General features: G+C 38.0%; 1 protein-coding gene across 2 annotated transcripts in view; it reads right to left on the bottom strand.

Annotated features, from left to right (window-relative positions):
* The window catches only part of LOC139949053 (calcitonin gene-related peptide type 1 receptor-like), a 127,061-nt gene that overhangs the window by 47,933 nt on the left and 59,777 nt on the right, over positions 1 to 19,351 (bottom strand). For both annotated transcript variants that reach the window (XM_071947454.1, XM_071947453.1), the window contains one exon: positions 15,378 to 15,541. The gene's annotated coding sequence lies outside the window, so the exon portion shown is untranslated. The remainder of the gene's footprint in view (positions 1 to 15,377; positions 15,542 to 19,351) is intronic.

Genomic DNA, 19,351 nt, shown 5'->3' with positions numbered 1-19,351 from the left:
CTTGACTTTAAAGACCCTGGACACCTTTGGTAATGTTGTCAAAGAAAAGTCTCCTCAATTTCTGTATTTCAACATAAGGCACAAAATATAAAGCCTGTGAAAGTTTGAACTTAATTGGTCGTCGAAGTTGCGAGATAATAATGGAAAAAAAAGCCTTGCCACACGAAGTTGTGTGATTTCAGATGCTTGAGTTCGGGACCTCAAAATCAATTCTAAGGTCTCGAAATCAAATTCAAATATCTTAATGGAAAATTACTTCTTTCTCAAAAACTACATTACTTCAGAGGAAGCCGTTTCTCATACTACCAACAGCTCTCATTGCTTTTAAACAATTATTTTGAATGCCTTTAAACTCCCGCCCAAAATCAACAACCAAAAAACCACACCGCTTCTGCCTCGGAGGTATTTACGAAGTGGGAGGGGGGAAAAGATGCTCTCAAAAAATAATCAAGTTGCACGTTTGATTGCGCAGAAATCCTGAGATGGTTTTCGAGATGGAAATCGTGGTTTGCTGTAGCGTCCTGAAGGGAAATATTTATACCCGTCTTTATTTGGACTAGGCGCGCATGAGTGGCTGGGGTAACGTATTGCAAGTTATTTCTCGAGTCGCGTGATGACGGTGTCTTCTTTCACGTGGGGTTGGTATAAACACGAACCTCATTAGCCTTTTAGAGGTATGGTGGACACTAATGGAGTGCACTGTTGGGGTTAGTTTACAAACATATATTTACCTATTAAAGACACTGGACACTATTGGTAATTGTCAAAGAACAGTCGTCTCACTTGGTGTATCTCATCATATGCATAAAATAACATTTCTGTGAAAATTTGAGCTCAACTGGTCGTCGAAGTTGCGAGATAGTAATGAAAGAAAAAACACCCTTGAAGTGTGTGCACGAAGTTGTGTGCTTTCAGATGCTTGATTTCGCGTCATCAATCTGAGGTCCCGAAATCAAATTCGTGGAAAATTACTTCTTTCTCGAAAACTACATCACTTAGAGGGAGCTGTGCCTTACATAAAACTCTCCCAATTACTCGTAATCAAGAAAGGTTTTATGATAATAATTATTTTTATTAATTACCTATAGTGTCCACTGCCTCCTAATAGTACCACCATAATGTTTCTGCCATAATGTCTCAAACAGGCTCACAGGAAAGAGTGGTCGTTAAGTCTTGTTTTTTTACTTCACACTTTATATTTCACAAGTACACGTACAAACTCTACAACTTTTAAGATTTGTAAACTGAATTATTTTTCCCCGGATATTTTTGTTCAAACCTAAAACAACTCCTCACATTAGGTACAACTGTTGCAAACTGCTTGTCAACCAAAAGTCCTATGGTATGAAGAAATAAAAGGTGATGGCCTGACGTTTCGACCCTAACAGAGTCTTTCTCGAAGGCTGAATTGGATAAATTGACATTAAACCAATAGAGGCCAACGGGAATTAAGGACTGTAAAAGTGTAGCATATTGATCAGCAAATATTCAGATGATAGCTTCTGTGCATAATCTAAACCCTATCTCGTTACTACACGAAGCATTGCAAATCCGGCTCAATTGTTGTTGTCATTGCTATTCACCACAACAGTGAAATAATTAGCACCATAAGACCATCTAAAAACAGTCCCCTATCAGCCTCAAGCCAAGAACATAATCTTCAGCCGACGGCTTAGACGCATCATTGGTCGACTCCTATGCGATGACACGCCCTCTGTCGGTACACCGGAAACAGACACGGAGTTGGAGTCGAAAACCTAAGTAGTTACGGAAGCTCATGGTGCCAGCGAGACAATGTGCTCGGAATATTTTACAATTTTTTAATGATTTTTTGGTGTCAGGCAGAGCTATTTGGTGACCCTAGTATGTGTGCTGGCGAATTCGAAAACATGTCCCCGATTTAGACTTCGGTTTTTTTCTACAACCTCTCTCTCTCGCTGTCTTTCTTTTCTGGTTGAAATTGTTTTTATAGAAAATGTAGAGAGGGCTGCTTAAGTCCCGTAACACATCAATGGAATGGATTGTTTGTCTAGCTATTTCAAAGCTATTGTAGGCCAAGTGTAGGGGACAAGGAAATCGATATCAAATCTCAGATATTTTTTATAGATTAAGGGGGAATAAACTTAAGGTAAACTCTGTTCATCTAGGCTAGATATTATTATAATAGTTTGTGAGGCATTGCATGGTGAGGTATCAATTCAGGCCTTGTATTCAGTCTGCGGTTGTAGAGTTCTGTGTGTCTATTTTGTTGTGTAGATTTTGTTCCTTAGATATCATTCAATGTGCACAAACCTTTGTTATTAAACTAGCTAAGGGTATAAGATTGTTATTAAAATATTCTAATTCAATATGAAATTTTCCTTATGGTGCCATCGTAATATTTAAAAAATGCGCTGCCCAATTTTTCTGAATAAATGTGTATTTTTGTGTATGTAATTTTTCTCTGAACAAACAAATTTTGACACGCAAATAATGCTATTTCAGAACGAAAAACTCACAAACTTTCGCATTTAGGCCTTTGCCAAGGATACACACAAAACACATGTAACATACCTGGCTGATGGCCGTGAATTAATGTCGGGATCTAAAATATGTCACTTTTGGTTTTTAACAGACTTCCGTTTGGCTTGCAGAGTTAAATGAAAGCTCGTGGTCTTAAGTATATAAAATCGGACATAGGATTTTTAAGAACCAATCAAGGTACAACAATATTGTACGGTACAAGAAATAATGTTCATCTCACTGAGACGAAATATGTTTTGTGACTTGTTTTGCTCATTTCTCAGGGGCTGCAGTTCATCGGTAGGTGGTATTTCGGGGGAGGCTTTCTACTGTCATTGTCTTCGGGCCCTGTAGGTTTGGTGTGAATCTGTGGACATTTTGAAATAGTACCTTGTGTTTATCGTTTGTGTTATTACTTAGTACTTGCCATCTTGCACATCTTTTTTGATGACAGTTTTTGACTTTTGCCCTTCCCTGGACGGCCTGTGCTTGTTTTATTAATTTGCTTTTTTTGTCCGAAGAGTAATTTTTTTTTTTAATATTATGTCAATGTGTCAAAATAAGGTTTTAAGGGAACTGTCTGAAAATGTAAAAAAATGTTTTTCATTAACATTGGTCGTTATCATTTATTTATTTATTTATATGTCATCATGCAGTTATAATGTACTACTGATACGTCTATCACCTCAGAGAAGGATCTGGGCAAAAGATTATAAGATCACATTACCAATTGGAGTGAAAGATGTTCACATCAGTTTGTAAAAGGAAACTATTTTATCAACATATCAACCCAGTAAATAAATATTCTCACTCAAACGAACTAGCATGTGGTCACAATTAAATTAAAGGGCGCACCATAACACTCAAAAGAATGCGTTCTTTGTCTCTAATTTGCTTTAAAATATATCAAGAAACCCGATTTAAATGTTTTAAAGGGACTGAAAAAAACTTAACTGACGATTAAAGTGAAAATATTTTTGAAAACTGTACAAATATTGACATTGGTATCTTTAAATATTGTCTGCAGGGCAATCATGATCCGAAGCATGTTTCATGAAACAACAAACTACCGTACAGCCCGAAAGACACGTCCAAAAATAACTCATTCAAGAAAAATAATAAATTCACACCCGAGGGTGGATAAAAGGCTCAAAACTAATATAAAATTTGACACACTCGGTAAACAATAAAGAAATGAAGATACAAATCTTGGTTTGGGGTTATAGCTAGGAATGCAACACAACACGCTTGGGTTATAGACTTCACTGCTGAACCTATATAGTACAGTGTGATGACTTAAGTTGATTCTAATTTAAATTAACAGTTTCTACACAAGCTTAGGGGAGAATTGACTTTTTTTGGTGACGAGTAATGGGGAGAGGTTGATGGTATAAAACTTTGGGAGAAACGGCGCCCTCTGAAGTGCCATAGTTTTTGAGAAAGAAGTAATTTTCCACGAATTTGATTTCGATACCTCAGATTTAGAACTTGAGGTCTCGAAATCAACCATCTAAACGCACACAACTTCGTGTGACAAGGGTGTTTTTTCTTTCATTATCTCGCAACTTCGATGACCGATTGAGCTCAAATTTTCACAGGTTAGTTATTTTATGCATATGTTGAGATACACCAACTGTGAAGGCTAGTCTTTGACAATTACCAATAGTGTCCGCTGCCTTTAATTATAACACTAACATTTTGAAATGGGCGAATGACTTTTTACTTAACAAGATGATGAAGGGTTATTATAAGATGACGAACGTCGTTTTCAGAAAGGTTACTGATTTAAACTTTGTGGCATAAAAACTTTTTTTTACAGATACTTCGCAGTGAAACGTTCTAAAAATACTTCACACTGTAGCTGCTGTAGGCTCTTTATCAAAAATGTTTTATAGTCATTAATGTAGAGAGTGTTACCAAAGCTATACATCAACCCTTTAAATATGTTATCTACATTCTGCGTAAAAGAAAGGGACTTTGTACTTCATTTAAAAAAGTACACGTCTGGGGCAGTTTTAACGTATAGGTATAATTGTATTGCAACGTGATCATTTACTTTAATTAAAATAACGATCATGCAACTAACAATATAAAAATAGCGTGCTTGCTAAATTTAGAACAACATATAGGCCTATATGCATTGTAAGTTAATTCATACATGTCAATCCTTGGCCATCACAACTGGAGCACACGTGCTGTTTTGTTTTCAAAAGCCAAGTGCATCGGGGCGGAAGATACAATATTAAAGGAGCTTTATAACGTGCGACGGAACTTTGGAGTAAGAAATTAATCAGACTAACCAACATTATTATTCCACTGTTATTAAATTGATCAACTTTAACTTCAATGGATGTGTTATATACTCATAGATATCAATGTTTATCGGTATGAATGTTGTATCACGGACTGCATTTGTGTGGAAATGCTAATCATTGTAGAATTTATAAGATATTGACCACGTCTAGTTGGTATGACACTACTTTAGAACTGCAAAGGTCTTGGGTTCAAATTCCTCCAGAGTAATAAGAATGTGTTTTTTCCACAAAACTCGGGAAATTGCCGAATACTCTTTATCCCTGATACAAATTTAACATCATATATTATATATAATTGACTATAACCAGAAGTATGTCACAGAGAGACTTGACAAGTCAGGCTCGGTCTGGTATTTGACCCTCCACCAGGCACCAGACCAAGCCTGACTCCAGCTACATGCTGAGCGACCTTTTAATACCACGCATCACCATGACCCAGATTCCACATTTACTGCTGTATAATTTCATATAACATCCATATGCAATATTGAGAATGATGTATGAAGATTAATATAAGTGGACCAGACTATGCAGACGCAATAAATGCACGCGTCACTTTGGCCTGGGACCATGACTCCCATCCATCAGGATTTATCTTGCAATGCCCAATTTCGTAAAGCTGTTTAACAAAAATTATTGCTTGGCAAATTTCTATGATAAGCAAAGATGGGTGGGGCACCAGTCGTAAGAATGTTAACTTGATATTGTTTTGGTTGGTAACCTGTTTCTGTAAGGAATACTCTTCTATGCTTAGCAAGTTTTTGTGCTTATGTTTCAGGTTTCATGTCACATATGGCTCTGATGTCTTTGTGACAACATTACGAAACAGCTATATTATTTGTCACAATGCACGTTAACAAAACCGATGTTTGTGAATGAAATCCAATGAGCCACAGAGCCTGGACTTCCTTCATGAACGATTCCTACACAGCCTAGTGGATGAAATCAGAAAATCTTATATTTTATGGAGATTGCACTGTCTAATTCTTATCAACTTTTGATATGATGAAAGGGGGCACATCTCAAAACTTGTCAGGTATTTACTTTCATAATTCTTGGATTTATGTGGAAATTATGACACAAAGTGTAAACTTTCCCATAATGACCTGTGCAGTATTGTGCCTGCCAGAATGCTCAAAGAATAAGCAAGGTCACACTTATTGTAAACAAAGTTCACATGGTCTATACATTTGAGTATATTTTAAGGGCTTAAAAGGCCTGTATTTTTCCAGCCTTTATACGTGACCTTGATTTCTTTCATAACTTATATTTCATTTCATCGATCGACTGAATATTTCGACTCGGCGACTTGATGGAAATTTTATTCCAAGTGATGAAAATTGAGGAAGCAATCTGCGTTTTTTCACCATCACCTATGAGTCGTTTTTTAATATATTTTTATTTTTATTTCCGCAACATCAAACATAGTGCAATTGGAGAACTTTACCTAAAGTGAGATACCGAGAGAAATGGCATGGCCATCTTTTGCCTTTTTATATGTTGACAGTTTCCAATCAAAACTATACAATTGTTTCAGCCATTGCAGCTACCTGTAATTTAATTGCATTACAGTTTGGGTCAGTTAAACAACACTTTTGCATAATGTTACAATTTCAAACAAAAAGGAACAATAAATAACCACTCAAAAATAAAAAATAATAAAAATTGCTTTAAAAAAAAATCTAAAAACTTGCAACTAACCTACGACCTCACGGGGAGGAGGTACATTATGTACACCGAATAAACACACAACAATAAACGAAAACGGACCTAAAACAGACCATTGGGGTGGTTAACACCCATTTGCATAAGAAGCAAATCAATCAGAAAGGACATGTGAGAACGGCTGAGCATTAATTATTCTGTTTACACTCAGAAAACAGTTTGATATCTAGAGTTCTTCAAATGACCTTCTCGTGACCCAATTATCGACGTCAAATATGACCAAGACACGATCACACAACCAAGTTCAAGGACAGGAATAATCTTCCCGTGAATAATTAAGAGGTTTCTGAGAAATCACAACAGGATCTCAGAGTAAATTGAGCTGATTTTTTCATTTTCAACCAAGTTCAAGGAAGAGATTAGTCTTGCCGTGAACAAGATGCTTCTGATATCACCACAGGATCTTAAGGTATAAAATGAGCTGATTAAACTTCCATTTGCAAGATCTCTTTAAAGGGAATGTACACGTTTGGTAGTTACTCAAAACAAATATTAACTTAAAAACTGACTTGGTAACGAGCATTGGAGAGCTGTTGATAGTATAAAACAGTGTGGGAAACGACTCCCTCTGAAGTAACGTAGTTTTTGAGAAAGAGGTAAGAAGTATTTTATTCTTCTCTGAAAGCACACAAATTCGCCAACAAGGGTGTTTTTACTTTCATAATTTTCTCGCAACTTCGATGACCAATTGAGCCCAAATTTTCACAGGCTTGTTGTTTTATGGTTAGAATGGGATACACCAAGTAAGAAGACTGGTCTTTGACAATTACCAAACATGTACCTTCCCTTTAAGCTTCTGCTTGAAGGTTTTCAAAACTTCGAACCGTAATAGTTATTTTCCCCAACCCCATTCAACATCAAAGACAACCGTCGTCTTGCTTGAGTTGCTTAAGGTGTTACAAGAACATGGATCAAGGATGATTTGAAAAGGAAATGGGGAGATTTATTTGCCCTTCAGCAAAAAGAGGTCGGATTCAATAAACACGTTTGAGTTGGATATTGTTAGATCTATTCTGGGCGAATATCTCAGAGCAGAGGATGTGGTTTCTGCTGACTAGGACGTGAATCTTGCCAGAAGAGATCTAAGACTTTGTCTATTTGTGTTTTCATACATCATCCTAACATTTGCCTTACCCTACAAGAGTGCGTGAAGCATCCTTGAACAAGAGCAACAAGTATATTAAAAACATAATATCTGAATAATTTCTGTAGACGAGCAGACTACTGTTTCAAACGTCGAGACTACACCGGCTCTTTTCAGAGCCAAAACTCAAACAAACGAGATTTAATACATGGTTGTATCCGCAAGTTTACTATTAATTTATTCATTGTTAACTCTTAACTTCTGATGTTGATATCCCATAACTCCATTTTGGGATGCTTTAGAACACGTCTTTAGGTATGTCGGATACATGAAATAGTCTGTTGAAAGAAGCTATCACACTGAGAGGCTTTAAACTAATATTTAATCTCCATTCTCAAACACTCCCGCGGCATTTTCACTTACCATTCTCTGAATATTATCAGCGCGATCTCTCCCTTAACAATCGTCCAAATCACGTCTTAACAACCCTCCACAAACCTGACCCCAGCTCACCCTCCCTCCTCCTGGCTAAATATTACGCCGTGTTTCCGCTTCGTGACATCGGGCTGGTCCGTAGAGGAAGCCGCAGTGAACCCCCTCGTACGAACCCGATGCCGCCTGTAGTGTGAGGAGCCCAAGTAAAGCTCGGGTTCTAAGACTCTACTGTCTTGGACACACTGTGAGACCCACGGTCTCCATGTCGTGTTGTCCGGCAGGTAATCAAGGACGGATCGATGATATTGATTAGCCAGCTATAAATCACGGGTACTTGGCCTACTTGATCACACCTAACCATGGCTCAATTTCATAAAGCCTGTAAGCAAGAAAATGAGCTTAGCTTAGAAAAAATTTGCTCAGCAGAAACTGGGTCCCGGCCACAATTTCATAAAGTACACCTTGTTGCGACTGGTATCCAACTCATTTTTTGCTTTTGAAAGAAACTTGCAAAGCAGTATTTTCTGCTTAAGCAGCTCAACAGGGCCCAATTTCATAGAGCTGCTCAAGCAAACAATACTGCTTAACTATTTGCTGCTCAGCAGAAATGAGCAGGATACCAGTCACAACTTGTCTACGTGACCTGGTAGTTAGGCTGATACACTTTATTCTGGTAAGCACATTTTTGTTGTGCTTAGCTGCTTTTGTGCCTATAAGCAACTTTATGAAATTGGGCCCTGCTGTTAACGATTCTCATTATCAATTACTTTTATTTATGTTGACATCACGATAGAATAATAGGTAAATAAAATGAGCACAAAGTTTACACAATAATTGGCTACGGTTCCCACACGGGTGGAGTCGAAAATGTCAAATCAGGTCAGCGAAGAATAACGGGTGTAAATTACGTAGTGGGATGCCCAGATGTAAAAGTCTCTTAGCATCAGTTTTGATTGATCAGCAAAAATGGGAGACACAAAATTCCCATTTTAGTTAGTTAGATTCTGGGTCAACCCCAAAATGGATCAAGCCCTCTGGCACCCACAGTCAGGGTACATTCTGACACGGAAGCTCGTGTTTTTACAGTGTATTATCTGCTAGTGTAACTACTTTTTTTCACCCACAACACTACAACATGTTAGAGAATAATAATGACAGCTACAAAAACAATATGTATGGAATATTAATAAAGTAATGATTAATACTGATTTTTCGGAATGGTATTGTTTTTAAACTAACGATCACCACTCCCTTAAAAAGGTTTAATTTAATCTATGTTCTTGTTTGTTGTCCCAGATCAGATGCAACCATTTGGACGCCATGGTCTCCCTGCCTAGCTCGGAGGGAATGTTGAGCTCTCTACTGCCCCGTCCTAATGACGCTATTTGCCCTCATTAGATCTTATTACATTGCTGGGACGCCATTATCCAGGTCAGTCAAGGTTTTTTTTTTTTCTTCAAGCGTAAAATGCTCTAACAAAATCAGTCTTTAATTTGATATTCACACGACAGCAATTTAACTGAGGTCCCTTGCTTAATTTTAGCATGGTTGTAAAATGTACCAATGTTTGATAAGATTTTGCAAGAGAACTTGGACGGAAGTCGAAATGGTTGTCCTTTCACACAAAGTATATTTTGTAAACTTTTACAACCTTGCAACAATTTAACAAGGGACCCTTGCTAAACTGCTCTCGTGTGAAAGGGGTTTAACACCCACTATATTTAGAGGCAAGGTATACCTTTGGTTTTTGGAGCCTTTCGTTTGTTTGAATCCTCTATAAATGTAGATGTAGGCGTACACAATAAAACACGTGCACCTGTAATTTTCATTTCAAAAGGTAGTCACGTTTTTTAACATATCGCCGGAAATCTGGAGCGAATATGTCCACGAAAGAAAATAATTTGCATAATCTGAAAAGCGTATACGCGGTAACGATTCAATTTTGGGGAATAAAAATGTATATCTTTATGATGTGCCTTTATGGCGTAACTCTTCAGTTTAAAATGTAAATTTAACAGGCTTGTTAATTGTTTGTTTCTTGAAGTGGGCTCTCTTTTGTAAATACACAAATTAAATTACAGGAGTATCAAATCAGAACAACCAGCTAGCATATTTAAAGACAGTGGCCACTATTGGTAATTGTCAAAGACCAGTCTTCTCACTTGGTGTATCTCAACATATACAGAAAATAAGCAACCTGTGAAAATTTGAGCTCAATCGGTCGAAGTTGCGAGATAATAATGAAAGAAAAAAACACCCTTGTCACACGAAGTTGTGTGCTTTCACATGCTTGATTTCGAGACCTCAAATTCTAAACTTGAGGTCTCGAAATCAAATTCGTGGAAAATTACTTCTCGAAAACTACGTCACTTGAGAGGGAGCCGTTTCTCACAATGTTTTATACCATCAACCTCTCCCCATTACTCGTTGCCAAGAAAGGTTTTATGCTAATAATTATTTTGAGTAATTACCAATAGTGTCCACTGCCTTTAATGCAGCTTGCTTCAAACGAAACTGAAAACAAACAAGGTGCCTTTTCGACCGCAATTTCCGAATATTTTAGTTAACTGCAAGGCATGTTGTACATAGCCAAAGTGGAATGTCTATTTTAAAACGCCGGGCTCACGGCGTACCCGATTTCAAACCCCATTAAATCTATCTACAAGATTCCTTTTACCGTCCCAAGAACCCGTGTTATTGAAGGCAGAATTCCCTTTGGGCTTTAAGATTACCGACATCAAATTATGTGGACAGAAAAAGGTTTTCGTTTTTTAGTTTTTTTTAAGCCTATGGTTGTGCAGTGCGAACATGGAGATTTTATTAATAGCCTTCGCTTGGACTGTTTCAAGATGGCATTTGAACTCTTTGTTTGTTAAACATGAAATCGTCAACATAAATTGAGATTTGTCTTAGGTTCCCCACCCCTTTCTTCTACTTCTTTTCATATTATTTGAATAATAACATTCAATTGAAAAGTCAAATTCTTTCACTTTTTCTCGATTTTTTTTATTTTATTGGGGGGGTTGCCTTTTTTTGCACACACTGTTGCATTGGTAAGACAACTTAGAGGCGCTTAAAGCAAATACTGCGAAATAATTTAAAATATAAGTGGCTTGTATAAATCGTAATGCAGTAATCTTGATTTCTTGCACTCATACCTATGTAACGAAGCCGAGGCTGGCACTCCTATCCAGGTTGTGAAACCGAGGCTTGAAGGTTAGAGTCTAACCCCACAGTATGTGTTCGCACTAGGAATATGAGGGTATGTACTGATTACCGCTAATGTACAGAGGAAACCCAACAAATTGCAGTCCTTATAAACACTGTTGTCCTTTCACACGAGGTGAAATTTTGTAACCATGCTAAAATTTGTCAAGGGACCCTTGCTAAATTGCTGTCGTCTGAAAAGGGGCTATAATAGTAGCCGAGATTGCTTGATCACGGCCGTAAGCTGCCCGAGATCGAAGGTTCCTCTTCCGGTAAAGAGCAATATAATAAAGATCGATATGGGCCATGCAGCGAGACATCTGCATCCCCCTAGCGGGTGAGATTCATCATCTTAACGGATGCGTCCATGAGGTGACGAAGTTAGGGGGTCTGGTGCGGCTTGGATGAGGTGGTAGACCGGCAGGGTTGGCTGACTGAGGGGGCATGGAACCACTGTAGGCTCCCGGAGAGTAAACTTACAGCGCAGTATACCCAATTATCAATACAGGTTTATACAACATTGTAGTCTTTATGTATGACTCTTCCTCTGTGATGTATACATATACTGTAGTATAATACGAAACAGAAAGGCAATCAGGGCTAACTACATTGTACATTGATATGTGCATAGACATATACTTTAATTAGCCACTGTCCCGTTTACTGTGTGAAATTGGCTTATGTGACATTGCTGCTTAGCTCAGATACCACGCAGCAATGCGGTCGTGAGGCATGTATGAGTAGACATTGACCTTCAGCGCAGTACAGCTTACTGTCAATATCGGTATAGTCATATCATGTACTATAATTACAAATGTTGTGCAATGTCAGCTTATGTGGCATTGCTGCTTAGCTTAGATACCAATCAGAAATGGATCACATTCATGAAGCACTAATGTGTAGACGTTGACGACAGCGCAGAAGAGAACTATCATTATCGGTGAATATACGCCTCTCTTAATATTTATGCATGACGTCATAATTCGTACCCAAAGTGAGGCTATGGGCGCACGCCCCCCATCACTTGCAGTGGCTGCGCCCATCGCCTCGTTTTGAGTTAGCATTGTGACGTACCTCATGCATGTACTATACATTGATTATAATACACACGGAGATTATTTAATTAGTCACTATTACAAATTTGCTGCTTAGTTCGGATACCAAGCAGAAATAGGTCACCATAGATGAGGCACATAATATGATAACATAGTTGACCTAGAAAGACCTACAATGACCTGTGATGACGTTTGATGACGTGGTTGTTTTATACTTACAAAAGTGGTCTACAATGTACAAAATCATAACAAGCTTTGAGCAAAATATGTCCCCAAGGAAAATACAACGGTCACATTGTCGCTTCAACCGTGCAGTGATTTGTTTTCTTCTTACACCATCTACACGTTCTTTACAAAAACAAAGGTCCTCTTCGTCAGCAGTTCACTTTAACACTTGTCCCATTTAGGCTTAGACTCATTTCAAGGAAACGGGAAAGTGCTGCAGTTTGCACTTTGTCATAAAATGTCTGTAGCAGGCAAAATGTTGTTGTGTGGAAACCAGTTTTCGAGTAAATACCCAATCGGATTTTCGTGTGAAATAAAACGCAGTTCTCTCAAAGGTCTTCTTTTAAGTTGCTTTTCAAGGATTTATCAAGAACCAAGCAGACAAAATACCACAACATTTTCAAATGTCAGGGTATTACCAATCAGTGGAAAGTGTCACTTTACTAAAACATCGTGCATGGTGCAGATGGGACACAAACAAGTTACTGTATAGTGCAGATGGGAAGAAAACAAGTTACTAACACCTTTATAGCCATTTTGGGGATAAAAACAAAACTGTCAATAAAATCAGTCGATCCAATCGGTGGATTCTGTCAATAAAGTGCTTGTTAACAGAACTTGTAATGCATATGTTGATATCGGGTTTCCCTGTATATCCGAGTCTGGTTATGCGATAGCGGAACAAGCGGTCTGGCACAGGCGGGAGAATTCGCCATGATCCCCGGTCTCGATTTATCCCTGCACGCTTCGAAGAATTGGCATCACCGGAGAAAATTGAAGCTCAAAATATTTACGCTTTAAAGGGAAAATCGTGTGGGTTTTTAGTGGGTTTTGGGGGGATTTTTTTTAATGTGTGTTTTTTTGTTTTTTTTGTGGGGGGGGGGGGCGGGGGAGAATTCCACGCGTAATAGTGACGTTTGATTAGAATTATTGTCCGTGCTAAGACCTAGAGCAGACAGGTGCCGTTTGCTAAAATAGACTAAAGAAGATTGGTTGTGCTTCAGGGTACTAGACTATTACTAGGCGTTTGATCAATAGAATTAGCGGCGAGAATGTTTTTAAAGTCCGTCAAGTTATTTTAAAGATAGCGTTTACTAAAGTCGTCTCTAAATAAATCATAAATAAATTGTTTGTAGTAAAACCATGTGTATATCTACTTGCTGGCTAGATGTTGTTCGTTGTTCTTTTGAGAACTTGTTTGCCAGATATTCTACTGCCGCGGAGTAGATTTCTATTAATTTTTTAGACTTCTACATAAATATAGACCTACTAAAAACGTATATCATATTGAAGCTGGCGGTTTGTATCTGGATCACATTCATATTACCCGTTGTCATTTGCCCACATACCAGTATGACTATTTATGACGAAGCATTTGTAGAATAGTTTCTACAATGTGTTGAAGTAATTATGTGATTCTGAATTATAGCCCAGATTAATCATCGAGCATATATGCAAGTTTACAAGCTGTAGCCTTTATTGGTGTTACTTCTAATTAAATCCTGAAATATCCACTTCACACATTATATTAAAAACCTTGCATGGTAATCACATCATATTATTCATAACACCCACAAAAATGTCACATTAGTACATAGTGATGCTCATTCTCTGAAATGTTAACGGAAATGCCAACCATTGAGGTCCCACTAAGCGAGACTGTCTGACGTTTATAAGGGTACTATGCGAAAATACAGCAACAATTCATTGCTCGACATATACGCCAGACCACCAGGTCCAAGGCCAGTGATTTTAGCGCAGGGCCAGAAACGCACAACAAGGCGAGTCCGGTTGTCTTTTGTTTTTTCAATTCGGTCCATATCAAAGATTATAGAGCGCCGTAGGCGCAACATGCGGAACTCGGTCTGAAATGTGAAATTCCGCTGGACGCCATTTCGGCAAGTAACAGATTACCATTTCTATCAATGGAAAACAAAACATTCACTTGCTGAAATGGCGCCCATGCGTATTTCACGTTCCAGCAATAGATAAAGCTTAAGTTCCGCATCTTGCGCTCTATAATCTTTGGTCCAAATGTTGAGGTTAAGTTTGAAACATCATCAAATGAGTTGAGCAACAGTATTTACCTATGAGGTAAACCTTTTCTTGTGCTTGTTCAAATAACAACAGTTAACATGTGAAACTATGAGTATATTTTTGTTTGTTCTTGCTGGTCAGTAGAAATGTTGAGCTCGGTCTGGTTACTGCCTCACTTGAGCCCTGCCATTTCAGAGATTCCAGACAATCCGTTGTGCTCGATTACACCCCATCAAACTGAAGATCTTTGTGAAATCCCTTACATTTTCTGATGGCAGTCTAACATTTAGACAAAGACAAATCGAGTAGCTTCAAAGTCTATCTCGTGAAGAATTATCTTCTTCTTTTTCACGAATGGGGGTTGGGAGCTTTTAACTGTACATATTGTCAGAAAGTAGTGGTGTTGCCTGTTTAGAGCATTTAGTATTTTTCAAAAAAAGAAATTGGTGTCCATGAAGAACATTGGAAGATCATGCAATGTGGTCGGACTTCATCTTTGTGAAAAAAAAAAAAGATAAAAAAGTAATAATCATCAAAGCAGTATTGGCCGATATCAGATGGTGGTTTTGTTGCGTTTCAAATGTATTTTACATTTGTGAAAGCCATCTTTGAATAGGATATGTTTGAAACTGTTTTGTCCTTGTCTATAGAAAACAAAAATCCTTTGGAAATCCTTCTATTTAACAATATTCAGACAAACAACTTAAAGTTTTCTCCGCACTGCTCATCAGATTATCGCAATGTTTGACGAAATTGCCATAATGGGGAAAAAAAAGGAAAACAAAAACTTACCTCAGGTCTTGTAGAATCGAGATATGTAAGTTAATCCAACAAAACTGAAAATGAGTGAATGAGAGATTTTCTTGTTCTCCTCGTTCTCTCTGACGTGTTTGATGCTCAACAAGATTCAATATAAACCATACAGTCCTTTAGTGTCGCTCCATATCTGTACAAGTCTGCAACAAAGAAAAGCAAAAAATGCAATTGTTTAATTGTTAACCTACAAATTTTGCAGATCTGTGTTGTAGCCTACTGTGTTGACATGGTTGTCAGTGAGAAGAGAAAAATACCTTTGACCATTCTGGAGCGATTTGCGTTGAAGAGATTTCGAAGGTCTCAATGCTTCTCCAAAGAAAAATCCAAAAACTATATAGGAGAAAAAACCCATGTCATATTACGGTTAGTCACTGGCTTGATGGTGTGAGTCCATATCCTAAAACTCGCCAGCCGAGGAAAAAAGAAAATCTGCTGCACAAGAGCTTTCCTGTTCGCCTCGGGCCAACAAAAGTGATATAAATACAAGAATAACACAATGTTGTATACAATCTCTTTAGTTCGTCACCATGGCAACATGTAAATAATTTACCCGGTTGACTCTGGTGAACGCAATCCGCAACATCTTGTTTAATAAGGAACTCGGCGAAGATTCGTGTTCTCGCATGCCGAAGATAACATCATGTGCCGGGAAAAACAAAAATTTGTTCAATTTCATCCGAGTGTAACAGATACTTTCCCCGCTCGAGATTTTTGGTGTTAAATGCACATTAGTCTGGCTACCGCCGTACCCGCTACGAGCGATTTCCACGTCTAATTTAATGAAGTCTCGTCACCTACATGAGGAGATCTCGCTTCCAGACTGACAGTTGGGGTTATTATATTTTACGCGGGAACATAGACCTTACGGCATCTAACGTTATGACGCTTCGTGTTGGACAACGTACACCACCAAATACCGCCCGTGAGCAACGGCCAAAATCGACGGCCGTTTGGTTTAAAGGCACTGGACACCTTTGGTAATTGTCAAAGACCAGTATTCTTGTTCGGTGTATCCCAACATATGCGTCAAATAAGAAACCTGTGAAAAGTTGGACTCAATTAGTCGTCGGAATTGCAAGAGAATCATGAAAGAAAAAACACCCGTGTTGCATTACTTTGAGTGCTTTCATAATAAAACAAGGCTTCAGCTGGAAGTCTTTTACTAATTGAGTGAGAAAATAACTCTTACTCAAAAACTAAGTTACTCACAATATTTCTCACAATATTTTATACTACCAAAAGCTTACCATTGTTCGTTACCAGGTAAGTTTTATGCTAGCAATTATTTTGAGTAATTACCAATAATGTCCACTGCCTTTAACGGACGTGATGGAACTCTCATCGTTTCCCGTGGGAATCACGTGAGATATCTCGCTGGGGTCTGTCTTTCACCACACCACTAGAGATATATCTATAACAAGATGAAACATGGCCAATGGGGTTGGTTGTTCACGTTCAAACACACTTATAGGGGTTCACATATATGTCTTCTTAATGTTACAAGACGAGTGCTTAGTTCTTAAGGACAAATTGCGCAAGAGGAAACGAGATACATCCACCTCTGAGCAATTTCTTCTTTTCTTCTGAGGAGGTTGGTACATATATTGTAAGAACCGTCACCCAGTCGACTGTTAACTGTTATAACATACAGTCTGAAGCTCCCTTCAGTGTTTATAGCAGAAGGGTGTAATGCTCAACTTAATACTTGTTAAAACTGTAGCGCTCTCCACCCCAAGGACAATGGCATGGAGAGACGACAGTGATATATGCAAATTACGTCTTAAGTATAACATTGTCACGTATAATCTAACAAACTCGTTCGTGGGCATTTTTCCACAAAGGTGTTAAGTTTTGAGTTAACACACACACACTTCATCCGATCGGGTAAATTTAACGCCTCGCACATCACGACTTTGCCGAAGGATCAAAATAAAGATGAGTTGACCTTTTGAATCCACTCCTTCAAAATAAAAACTTTGTTGTGCAAAATCAACTTTATATAAAAGCTATCAAGTTTCACGAGGTTGGATTGATTGACCGTGGATCTTTTCACATTGAGCCTATATTCGTCCTGCTTTCTTCCCGGAGTGCACGCAAATTCGATACTATGTTTGTAGCTAAACGTTTCTGCGTGGTCTGCCAATAAACCTCGGTGTCTGAGAAAAGTGTGATCAAGCGAAAGATTCGAAGTTGTATCACATCGGCATGTTTAGCTGGTCATCCACAATACAACATTCCTCACATAGACCTTAAACCAGATTCCACCATCTTTGTTACGTATCCTATGTTCGACAGCGATTATGGATACTGATTCTCATTACACCATAAAGGAACCCGCCGTTTTTGAGCGGGAGACAAACAAGATGAAGTCACACAGCTGAATGCTCGATTTTATGCAGTGATCTTACTTAAGTAAAGAAACTGATGTCCCTCGCCCACACAAGAAGGGTACGACTTGAAAAACTACGTTGAATCACCTCGTAACATAAACCTGACCAACTGCATTAAAATTGACAAGGCTCCACTCATGCTCTGCACCACAAAATGTAACCAACAAAGCAACCACGTTGTTCATCGACTATCAGGGGCAGTGGTATCTCCAAATACGGTCTCAAATTACTTATCATGATTCTGTATTTCTTCCTTTCTCCTTTCTCCAATTTTTGGTTGAATGTGTTCAAACATTTTTATGTTACTTTGTTTTACTGACTATAAATTATAATGATCTTCGACTCAACCAGTGTGTTTTCGTTTCCAAATTAAACGACTTGAAGTTGTTAAAATGACCTTCGACTGTCACTGTTATCCTTTAGTTGGATAATGATACCCGTCAATCCCGTTATTTACTTCTCAAATTGTTTATAATAATGCTGTCTTTCTCTCGATCTCCTTTCTCCAACTTGTATAGTTGTATGTACTTATACAACTATAAATCATTATGAGCTAAGATACCTTCAGTTTTCCACAACTAACGACTTAAAGTTGTTCAAATTTCCTTTGAACGTCACTGTTATTCTTGAGTTGGATATGATACCCGTCAATCGACTATCCCGTTATCCATAGTCTTAACACTGATCCTGTGTGGATTATTCCAACCATATCGATGACAGCGCATTAAGAGCATGCTTTGTCAATGCCAAAACTGGATACCATCTGACGCTCTATAGATGCCTATAGACATTGTGTATGTTTTCTTTAAGCTTGATAAAGTTCCTATGTATTTCTTCCGTCCTTACTTCCAACGCAGTTTTGTCTTTAAAGAAATTGCGTTTTTCTTATGTTCTTCTGATGAGACCGTTCTTTTGTTCATTGTTGAGAGTTGACATGACCTTGATTTTCGAAAGTTCCTTATGTATAAATGTTGTTATTAATAAGTATTATTGTTATCTTTCATTCGACCAGAACAACACAAAGTGTAAAAAAATATGTATAACTGCACGACAAATAAATATGTACAAAATAACAAGAAAGCAAACACAAGAAATACACCTAAAAACATCTTAAAAGGGCCAATACAACATTAGTACAACTAACCCAACCGAAACGCAAAAACCAAAACAAAAGAAACGGCTGTTTGGGTCAGGTGCTACGTGTATGTTTTACCTCCTGACTTTCAATGTCTTTCTGGGGTTATTCCATGAGACATTTCTTTCGCTAAGTGTCTGACCAAAATGCTATTTAGGTTTATGGTTTCTTGATTCCACAGTAACGTGGAAAAACAGTCAATAATACATACATGTTCCAAATAATACAGTTAACCTAGCAGGAAATAAACACACTTTTATGATACTGCGGGAGCTCACTATTAAGAAGCAAAGCTTATAAGCGCGAGTCCCAAACAGGTACACTCCTCGAGCACAAACTAAACACCCATGTAACTTTATTCAAATTCAATGGCACCGGTTCGCAAAGTCAAAGACAAAAGTCCTGGATTTAAAACCCCCGTTTGA

Source organism: Asterias amurensis, chromosome 16, assembly GCF_032118995.1.
Source record: "Asterias amurensis chromosome 16, ASM3211899v1".
NCBI lineage: Eukaryota > Metazoa > Echinodermata > Asteroidea > Forcipulatida > Asteriidae > Asterias > Asterias amurensis.
This window is presented reverse-complemented; position numbering and strand designations above follow the sequence as displayed.